Raw genomic sequence first — 9,599 nt, 5'->3', positions numbered from 1 at the left:
GACTGTATTGCAAAAAAAGTTGTTTTGTGTGGTACTTGAAGATTAAGCACAGCAGCCCATTCAGAGATGTCTGTATAAGTGGACCCCGTAAACACAGTACCTGCTGACACTAGAAGGTTGTTTGATGGAATTCCACGCACATCAGAACATGAATTCCACTGCCCCTTATGTCCTTGTTCACATTCCCAAAGAACACTGATTAGGCTCCCTGAAGTTGTGTTTTTTTTTTCTGTGATTAGTGCACCACAGTCTTGACGTCTTCTAAATTGTTTCATCAGTGCTGATTCATTAACAATCCATATCCGTTCTTGCCATGGCTGTTCCTCCTCTTCTTCTGTCGTAGTGGTTGTACTGGAGGCAGATGTGGAACTAGGTGGAACAAAACTAACATCCTTCTTTTCAGATGGTGGATCTAATGAAAGCATGCTGATATTTAGGTCATCAGGCTCGCTTTCACTGGCAGCTGGTTCATCCTACAAGAGAAAAGGAAGGTGTTTTAAATATTTGTGTAAAGACGTAAAAATAGTTACAAAAAATGTACAGTACAAATAGCTGTATTCAGTTTACAGTTTATACCAACAGCACATTTAGTCATTTTCCAGCTTGCATTTAAATTCAGAAACACTCTCATACTTACAAACTGCTGGCACCTTACAGCTGGAAGAGCAAAATATGTCCCGGATGTGGAGGGATATGAATGCTTTTCCGACGACTGTGGACTTGTTAGTAGTAACATCATATGCTTGTCAACCTGATCTCACAGAATTCCGTGTAATGACCACGGACCATGACATCCGAATCCGTGGTGGCATCACGGAATCGCCGAAAATTCCGTGATGGGCTCACAGAAGTGATACCAATGTAAGTCAGTGACAGGCATCAGCCGTGGTCCACGCACGGATAACCGGATTCTAATATAACTGCATCGGAGTCATTCTTTTTACGTGGTCCACACACGGATCCACTGGTTCAACACCAGCGCTGCCTCAATTGACGTCATTTTCTAATTTGGACACGTAAGCCTATGACTTTAAATAGTCTGGGCTTTTTTAGACCTACTTCAAAAATACTTCACGTGAAATATTTTTTCACCATGCCCGAAGCATTGTTCTGTAGTCGTTTGAGCGCTAGCTTCCTCTGATCGGCTCAAGTTCCGTGATGGTATCACGGAATCTTCCGTGGTCACCACAGTTTCACCCTCACTGGATGTTATTTAGGCTATAGGCCAAAGTAGTTTGTTCGTTTTGACACTTGAAGTCTTCAAGACGGTGTCTGCGATGGCAATTAACCTGTCAACCTCTCATCTACCCCTGTTTTCATATAATTCAGTTTGATCAGTTTGTAGCCTTTTGCTTATTGTGAATTTCTGTGGCGGCACCACGGAGTCTTCCGTCGTAGACACACGGACAACCTCGGGTCTCTCGCAGTGGCTTGTAGCTACCCTAATGTTGTTTCATTTAAAATAATTTGGCCTAAGCTTCATCTGTCATTCATCAATCGAAATTGATGGGCCTACAAGACCGAAAATTCTATGAGGGAAGTAGGCTAGCCTATAATGCAAATGTGAGTAGCCTATAGGCTCATGGTCTTCACACCGATTAACTGTTTCAAACAGATCATGCAGATTGGTAGGCCTATTTTTGTTATTTTCATCATCGTCATTTGTTATTCTTATTAGTAGGCTAAGACACACGACCATTTTCTTGACCAAGTCTTCCAGAACAATTTTCACCATGCCTTTAATGTTGACCACATAGGCTATTGATTACAATCTGTTGCAGGCTTCCCGACATCCCGTGATGGGACCACGGAATTTAAGAACTCTTTCATTTGGAAACTAGGCTACAATAGCAATTTGATAGTAACGTTAGGCCTAACCTGATATTTTGTCCTAACATTAATTCTGATAATGGTTGTAGGCCTATAATTTTGAGTCAATAACTGAAACCCGTGATCGGACCACGGTGGCCTATCCGTGGGCGACACACAGATTGTCAGGTCTGGTTAATGGGCCTCAATCAGAAACTCTAAAATGTAGCCTATTAGACTATTAGAAAGTCTAATAGTCAACTTTGTTACAATGTCAATGTCATTTGTCATTTTGTTTTGCCCTGTCAAAAAAAAGATATATATATTGACGGCAGGGAACTCCGGGAACTCCGTGACGAGTCCACAGATTCGCACGCGCCCTCCAGCCAGCAGTCCAAACAATAATTTACACAGGAACTCCGTGACGAGTCCACAGATTCGCACGCGCCCTCCAGCCAGCAGTCCAAACAATATTTGGACTAATTTACACATTATTATTACTGTTTATTGGAAATTGACAGATAGGCCTATATAAACAACAACGAAAGAAAACCAGATAAAGACTCAATAAATTAATATTAACAAAGAAACGCAGAAGTTGCATGGACTAAGTTCAACAGTTTAAAAACTAAAAACTCATCATAAGTAGTGAAAATGTATCCACTGTATGTGTTATGCCTTATATATGCGTTTATTGTATATTGTAACCTATGAAGTTTAATCGATGTTTTATAACCCCTTTTAATAGATAAAGTTATTAAAGGTACTCTGTGTATGCCAGATATGCGAAGTTTGGGCTTGTGGGCTTGGTCATGATATTCGAATAACCTTGGTATGAATGAAAAGCTGTTATTTTGAACAGTGTGTGTTGTACGACACTTTATAGATAAGTTATTAACAAAACCTGCAAAGACATTTCCCCCACGTGATGAATTGAACAGCATGTTAATTTATGCACGAGAAGGGAACCACACAGGGCGTGGCTAAGCCCTGCAACAGCGTCCGATTGGGACAATCGCGTCTGGGACGGGCCAAATCGGCTCGTTTAAAAACCGAACTCAGAACTCAAACACTTCAGTTGAAACTCCGTGTCTGCCGAAATCTTCAAAGTCTAAAGCCAAGCAAAGGAACTCCCGGAAGAGCACCACGCATCACTCTCTGTATCTAAGGCAACCGACTTTCGAAGCTCCTACGTCACAAGGCAACCTCCATTCTCCAGGAGGGCATCCCCAGAAACGACGTCATCCAAACGACAGATCAGCAACCAATCAAAGGTACTGGGATTCCCTGAAAAGCCAGCAACTGGAAAACTCCGCTCAGCCGTCAGCTCGAACGCAAGTACCAAACAAAATCTTTTCATCTATCTGCTGAATGGGTGCTGAATTGAGTTTAAGCAGTAAACATAAGCCAAGTCTCTGCTTTTATGAGTTTTCTCAGGTTGAATTTAAAGAACTCGTAGAAAACGAGTATTAAAACTTTGGGACTTCATGCAACCTCCGTTAATCATCATCCGGTGTGTGTGTGTTTTCATTAGTTTAGTTTAATGTAATCTAGAATAGCCAATAAACTGTTGTTTCATTATAAGAATCATTGTCTTGTGTTGTATTTTCAAAGTTAAACCCTGCCCAGATCCAGCTACCTAGCTCATAACTTATAAATTATCACAAGCATGTGTTAACCTGTGGCCAGGGTAGTACAAATATTCAAATTGGTAAGATATACTGATGTTAACGTCTCGCTGGACGACCGTTGATAAAGTGTAAACTATCAATTTTGGAATCAGTTCAATCAGGATGACTTTGAATCTTCAGATTCGATTCCCCCTCTGAAAAGAGCTAAAGTAAAAGAGTTAATTTCCTACATAATTGGTGGAGCATCGAAAGCGGGCAGATTTGGCTTAAAAATAAAAAAAAAAACAAGACATTATTGTGTTGAATCTTTTCTATTTTTATCCGGAAAAATAGATTAGATACTGAGAAACAGAGTTTGTTGTGTTACTGTATACTTTGTGGCATGCCAGCGTGTTGAATGTTTGAATGTGCAACTCGAGTTGTTTAAAGAAGTGAACTGCAGTAAAACATTTAAGTTTGTCTGTCGAGACAAAAACAAACAAAACTAAGTCGCTCTAAAAGCGCACGAAGAGAGAAGCAAGCGTGTTCCTTGTTCCGTCTCTTGTTAGGCCTTGTCTGTAGCTAGATTGATTCACATTGCGTTTCCCAATGTTGAACAACTAGGCTATCTCCCGGTTTGAGACCATTAATTTAGCTAACTAATGCTCTCTGGCCATTTAATTAACTACAAGCTAGTGAACTTAGAACACGGCGCTCAGAGAGTGTCCGAACGTTATTTTATGGGAGGATTGTGGTTAAATCCACGTGTGTTTTTGTCTGTATAAATAGACTAAGTGCAGAGATCCGCCGAGATCTCAATAACATTGTATTAATTGCAGTAAATCTGTACATTAATTTACCTCACTCGAACGAGTTGAGTGTTCAGCGCTATAAAGATAAGAATCTAAAGAGTGCTTTTTGGCTGTTCAGTGTGAAATGCGCCACGATTTCACATGAAGCACGTAAACTGTGTAATCTGCATGCTAGCGTACTGCAAAGTACGTTGCCATAGTGACACCCGTAACCCGGAAGTTCTAAGAAACCTTTTCCGGGGTGACTTGCAAGTGCGCAAGCGCAGTTCACCAGCGCCATTTTTTTTTCGAGCATGCTAGTTATTGCAGGGTATGTTGCCATAGTAACAGCCGTAACCCGGAAGTTCTAAGAAACCTTTTCCGGAGGTGACTTACAAGTGCGCAAGCGCAGTTCGCAGTGCCATTTTTTAGCCGAGCTATTTGTAAACAAATAGCATGAGCTAAGCTAACTGAAGCTAATGCTTTTGCATTGAAGCCCATGCAAAGCTAGTAGCATTGAAGGCTAGCGGTTAGCACGTAGGATTGTGGTGGTCTTGAATGCAATGTTTGGCAGTGTTGATGTGATCTAAGCGTGTGTATCTGAACTCTCACACTAGTGGGTTCTTTCACCTCATCTCTCTCTCTTTTACACTTATCCATCTTATCTCTCTTCTCCTCTCCTCCCATTGAAAAGAACGTTGACAGATGCAAACTTAATAAACCTTACTGTAACTGTTACGCGATTTTAACCAACCATCAGATTAGCAATCTCACAGTTAGTTTTAATCACGGTCGTTTAAAGGTTTGTCCTTTCCCCTTCAGCTTGTTTACTATACCAGTTTAAACACTGTTGTTTTATTAACAATTAATTATGGTTCTCGTCCTCATTACTTTAATGCTACGTTGTGAGTGATTCCATAACTGCTCTTATAATTTTAGTGACATCAGTAGATATTATTAATTTGCTATCCTTCAGGATTTGAAATCGTTCATAATTTCATAATTAATTACAGATTTCAAATTTTAATTTAATTTCACAAATTAATTTCAGTTCCTGCTTTCACATAGCAACAATATCTACTGATTAATTTAATTATAAATTGCTCTTATAATCTAATGACAACAACATTAGAATTTCTAATCATTAACTGTCAATAGGGCTCTGAAATGTTTAATTGCATTTGTAAGTAATTAGGGTGGTACGGATTAATTTAATTATAAATTGCTCTTATGATTTTAATTAACAGTACTTAGGTTAAGTTAGTCTTATCCTGCTAACACAGCAAAACCAACCCCCTAGGTGTATCAATTTAACAGCGCCACCACCCTGTCATTTTTCCTAACATTGGGAGTAAAACTTCTCTCTCCTTCTTCTCTCTCTCAGCTGTTTTCTTCTGAGTTGACTACTGCGGCTGTTTGCTGGGATTTTGCCTGTGAAAATCATAAAGCAGAGAACGTTAGCAATTGAACAGGTATTTGTGAAACTTGAGAACATCGGTTCAAAATTGTGTTTCATTTACCTTCCACTCTCTTGTGAAACCCTACCCAGCTAAGGCTAAAACAGGTCAACAAGAGGATTGATAGGCATCCGCCAAAAAATTGAACACTCATCTAGAAACAATCTAACTGGTGTATGGTGTCAATCTTATCAGCTAAGAAACCAATACTGTCATTTTTATTGTTTTTCCTTCACCCGGAGGAATTTGAATGACAATCACAGTCCTGGTATTTAGAAATCCCCATTTCCAAACACCGGTTTAGAAGCATCCTTCTAAATCAAACTTAACAAAAAAGGAAAACAGAAGAAAATGTAATTATACTAATTCTGCAACCAGAAAAGGTATTTTGTTGTTTCATTTTTCACTCTCATCTTACCATTAACTTTCTTTCCTTACAAAAAAAAACAACTTTCTCTTACAGGAAAATCGGACGCAACCAATTATCCTGTTCCTTGCTCTGTTTGTTTTGTTTTTTTTCTCCCTCTGTTCTCTAGCTGTGCTACCTGTGTGTGCTTACGTCAAACCACACTTGACATTGCACACTTACACCTCTGTTTGTTTGTTTTGTTTTGTTCTCTCTTCTTCAAGGTCTGTGTCAGTCTAAGTTCTAGATCTCCCTCACCGTGCCAAAACATGTCTCGCACAACAGACTGTTGGCCACTTGGAGGACCTCGAGACATGGCTAAGTGTTGCAACAGACAGCCTCCTACCTAAGGCTGCTGAAACACTGAGGCATCAGACACAGGACCAGCTGGATGACAACATAGCAAACCTCATGAAACAAGACCCAAGTCGGAGCTACTGTAACAAAGAACTAGCAAAGATCACCGGCTCCTTAAGCCACACACTCATCGCCACCCTCAAGCTGAGTGACAGGCACGCCGCCCATCTCCAGCAGGAGCTAACACGCGCACAACGACGCGTCGAGCAGCTAGAACTGGATGCTCAGGAACGATGGGAAGGGCCTGGTGAAGTGGAACAAGGCGCCAAGGAGGATATCACTAGGCTAAAAGAGACCCTAGCAGCTACTACCCAAGAAAACAGGAAGGGCCTGATGAAGCGGAACAAGGCGCCGAGGAGGAGATCATTAGGCTAAAAGAGACCCTAGCAGCTACGACCCAAGAAATGGAACAAGGCAAGGCTGACTACGCTGATCTCTCCAACAAGCTACAATATGCAGAACAGCTCCTGGAAAAGGTAAAGGCCGACTTCAGAGACAAGATTGGCTGAATTAAATCCCTTGAAACTCACCTGGATGAGTCAAGAGATGAGATCAGTCGCCTAACACAACAGCTGGACTACATCAAAGAGAAGTCCGACAGCATCAGAGAGGAACTCAGACATGCCTACGAGCTGCGCCCTGAGCCTACAAGGACACGACGGGCACCAGTCTCACCCCTGCCAAGCAGGGTCACCTGTTCCTGGACTGACGCATGTGCAAAAGGGGGAGGGGGCAGTGCTGAAACATTCACCAGCCCCCTCTGAAGAACTTTACCTCACGACAAAGCTAAAAGAACTTGCTCCAACCAGCCACAGAGCATTGCATGGCTTGGACCTCAAAGACCTCGACAAGCTCGCCAGAAACATTGGCAAATTCACCCCAAGTGTGCCAGGTAGCCAGGATGTCCAAGCTTATCTGCAAGACGTCGATTTCCATCTGGAAATGAGACCCAATGTCACTGACAAAGATAGACTCTATTTGCTCCGAACAACATCCAGCCCTGAAGTCCACAGCTTCCTGGACCGGCAGCCTGCTCACACAAAAACTGATAACCGCCTGCTCCGAGAAGCCCTCATTAAAGAATTCGCTGACCCTGAGTCAGAACAAGGACTAGTGGCTGCCCTGGAGACGAGACAAGGACGTCATGAATCTCCTCAAGCCTACTACAGCCAACTCAGACGAGCATACTTCGGAACTCGCAACGAACCGGACATGGAAGACAATCTGAACTTCAAAACTCTCTTCCTGAGAAACCTTCATCCCGGGGTAAGCTACCATCTTGGTCACCCAGGAGCAACCAGTCCAAGGAATCAACGAAGGAACTCGCAAAGATTCCAAGCTGACCGAGCTCAAGCTGAATCCACACAAGAACAAAATACATCAGTGTTTCGACTCACAAGAGCTGATGAAAATGATGATGAGAGAATGCTACCACCGAAAGGAGGAGGATCGGAAGTGGGAAAAGAAAGAGAAACTGTGTAAATACATCTAAATGCTATGTCAGATGCAGATTCCAGAAATGCTTTCTTATGTTGGAATGAAAGACACTTAAGTACCAGATGAAGTGCTTCTTATTCTTACCCAAAAATACAAAATGGAAGAAAGAGTTAAAACTGAACACAATCTTGCTACTCAAGCTGTGTATGAAAAGTTTTTTATATATTTGCTTTTTCAGCATTTTTTTATATATTTGCTTTTTTACATATTTTTTATTTATTTGCTTCTTTTCCATTTTGCATTTACTTGTACTTTTACTTTCAATACTTAAGTACGTTTAAGATTAAAAAAATTTTTCGTACTTAAGTACAATAAATATCACATACTTTAAGACGTTTACTCAAGTAATATTCTAAAAGGTGACTTCAACTTCTACCAAAGTAATTTTCTGGTAAGATATCTGTACTTTTACTTGGCTTTCAGGTACTTTATACACCACTGCTCAAGAGTCCTCAGCTCATCGTGATTGCTGACAGCAGAACCAATACTGCCTCTCTGATGGACAATCCAGGATATTCACATGAATGTACTGATGTTATCATATCTGACAAGGGACATTTCATCCACAATGAACCTTTTAAAGACTCACGGAACTTATTCGTAGATGGAAGCAGTTTCTGCGAGGGGAACACACGCTATACTGGATGGACAGTTTTAGAGGTGGAAACTGGCGAAATCAGAAAAGGAGAGTCAGACCTGTGCACTCTCACTGAAACAGATGTGTCAAATGCAGAGGATGCTGTGAGGGCATTAAAGCCAATGAATGATGTGACCACACTGATGTCAGAAGAGCGCAATCCAACAGTGTCTCTCATTGCTCCTCTAAATGTGCAACTCCTCCAGAAAATATGTCAGACACCACCGGAGACTCGCTTATGATCCATGACATAAAGAATGCAATGAAAACAGATCTCCTGCAGTGAGGCAGAGAAAAATATCTTTTATACAGCCTCTGCCCTCGATCCTCGTTTTAAGGGAATGCCTTTTCTCACAGAGGAGGAGAGATTGGAGATATACTGTACAGAGTGACTGAGTAGGCTGTATATTTGGAGGTAATTCCATCATGTTTCTTGTAAAATGTATAAAATTAAAACTCAAAACATTCATAATACTATTAGTAGCTACAATGACTAAAAATTGAATTAATTAGTTTTCAGTTAAGACTGAAAAAACAGTTATCCTAATATATGTGAGCTGTTGCATTGACTGAGTACACAGTCTGCTAGTTTAATGCTATTTTCTATTATTTTGTTCAAACACAGATTGAGTGTACACCTAGGAGGAACAAAATGGATGAAGTGCTTGGGGGAAAAGGAACAGAAACACTCATGAAGGACAGACTCTCTGTTCCCAAATGAAAGGCCTCACCATCGCTGCTTGTGAGTTTGCTGGGACAGCATCAATTAATATTCTAACAGAAAAACCTACAAATTCCCAAATGCTGAGCAGTGACTCATGTTTGTGTTGTTTGGCATATTCAGGAAGTGCCCTGTGCTGTCATTTTATATTTGTTATTTGCTTTATTTTGTATGTTAGAGCACTGCAGTATTCACTAGTGTTTAGTAGTTCTAAATGTTCCTGTTGTCTGCTGTGTACAGACTTAAATTTTGTTTGATGTTTGCTACATTCAGGAAGTGCCCTGTGCCCAGTCCTGTATATATAAGAATATATA

At 40.9% G+C, this 9,599-nt stretch overlaps 1 pseudogene; it reads left to right on the top strand.

Annotated features, from left to right (window-relative positions):
- The first annotated feature begins 787 nt into the window (after nt 1-787).
- LOC107678072 (uncharacterized) lies at nt 788-7,912 on the top strand (annotated as a pseudogene).
- Nucleotides 7,913-9,599: the final 1,687 nt, after the last annotated feature.

The sequence above is a fragment of the Sinocyclocheilus anshuiensis genome, unplaced genomic scaffold (genome assembly GCF_001515605.1).
Source record: "Sinocyclocheilus anshuiensis isolate Anshui unplaced genomic scaffold, SAMN03320099.WGS_v1.1 scaffold1358, whole genome shotgun sequence".
Classification (NCBI taxonomy): Eukaryota; Metazoa; Chordata; class Actinopteri; order Cypriniformes; family Cyprinidae; genus Sinocyclocheilus; species Sinocyclocheilus anshuiensis.
The sequence above is the reverse complement of the archived record's forward strand: the minus strand, read 5'-3'. Positions and strand labels throughout refer to the sequence as shown.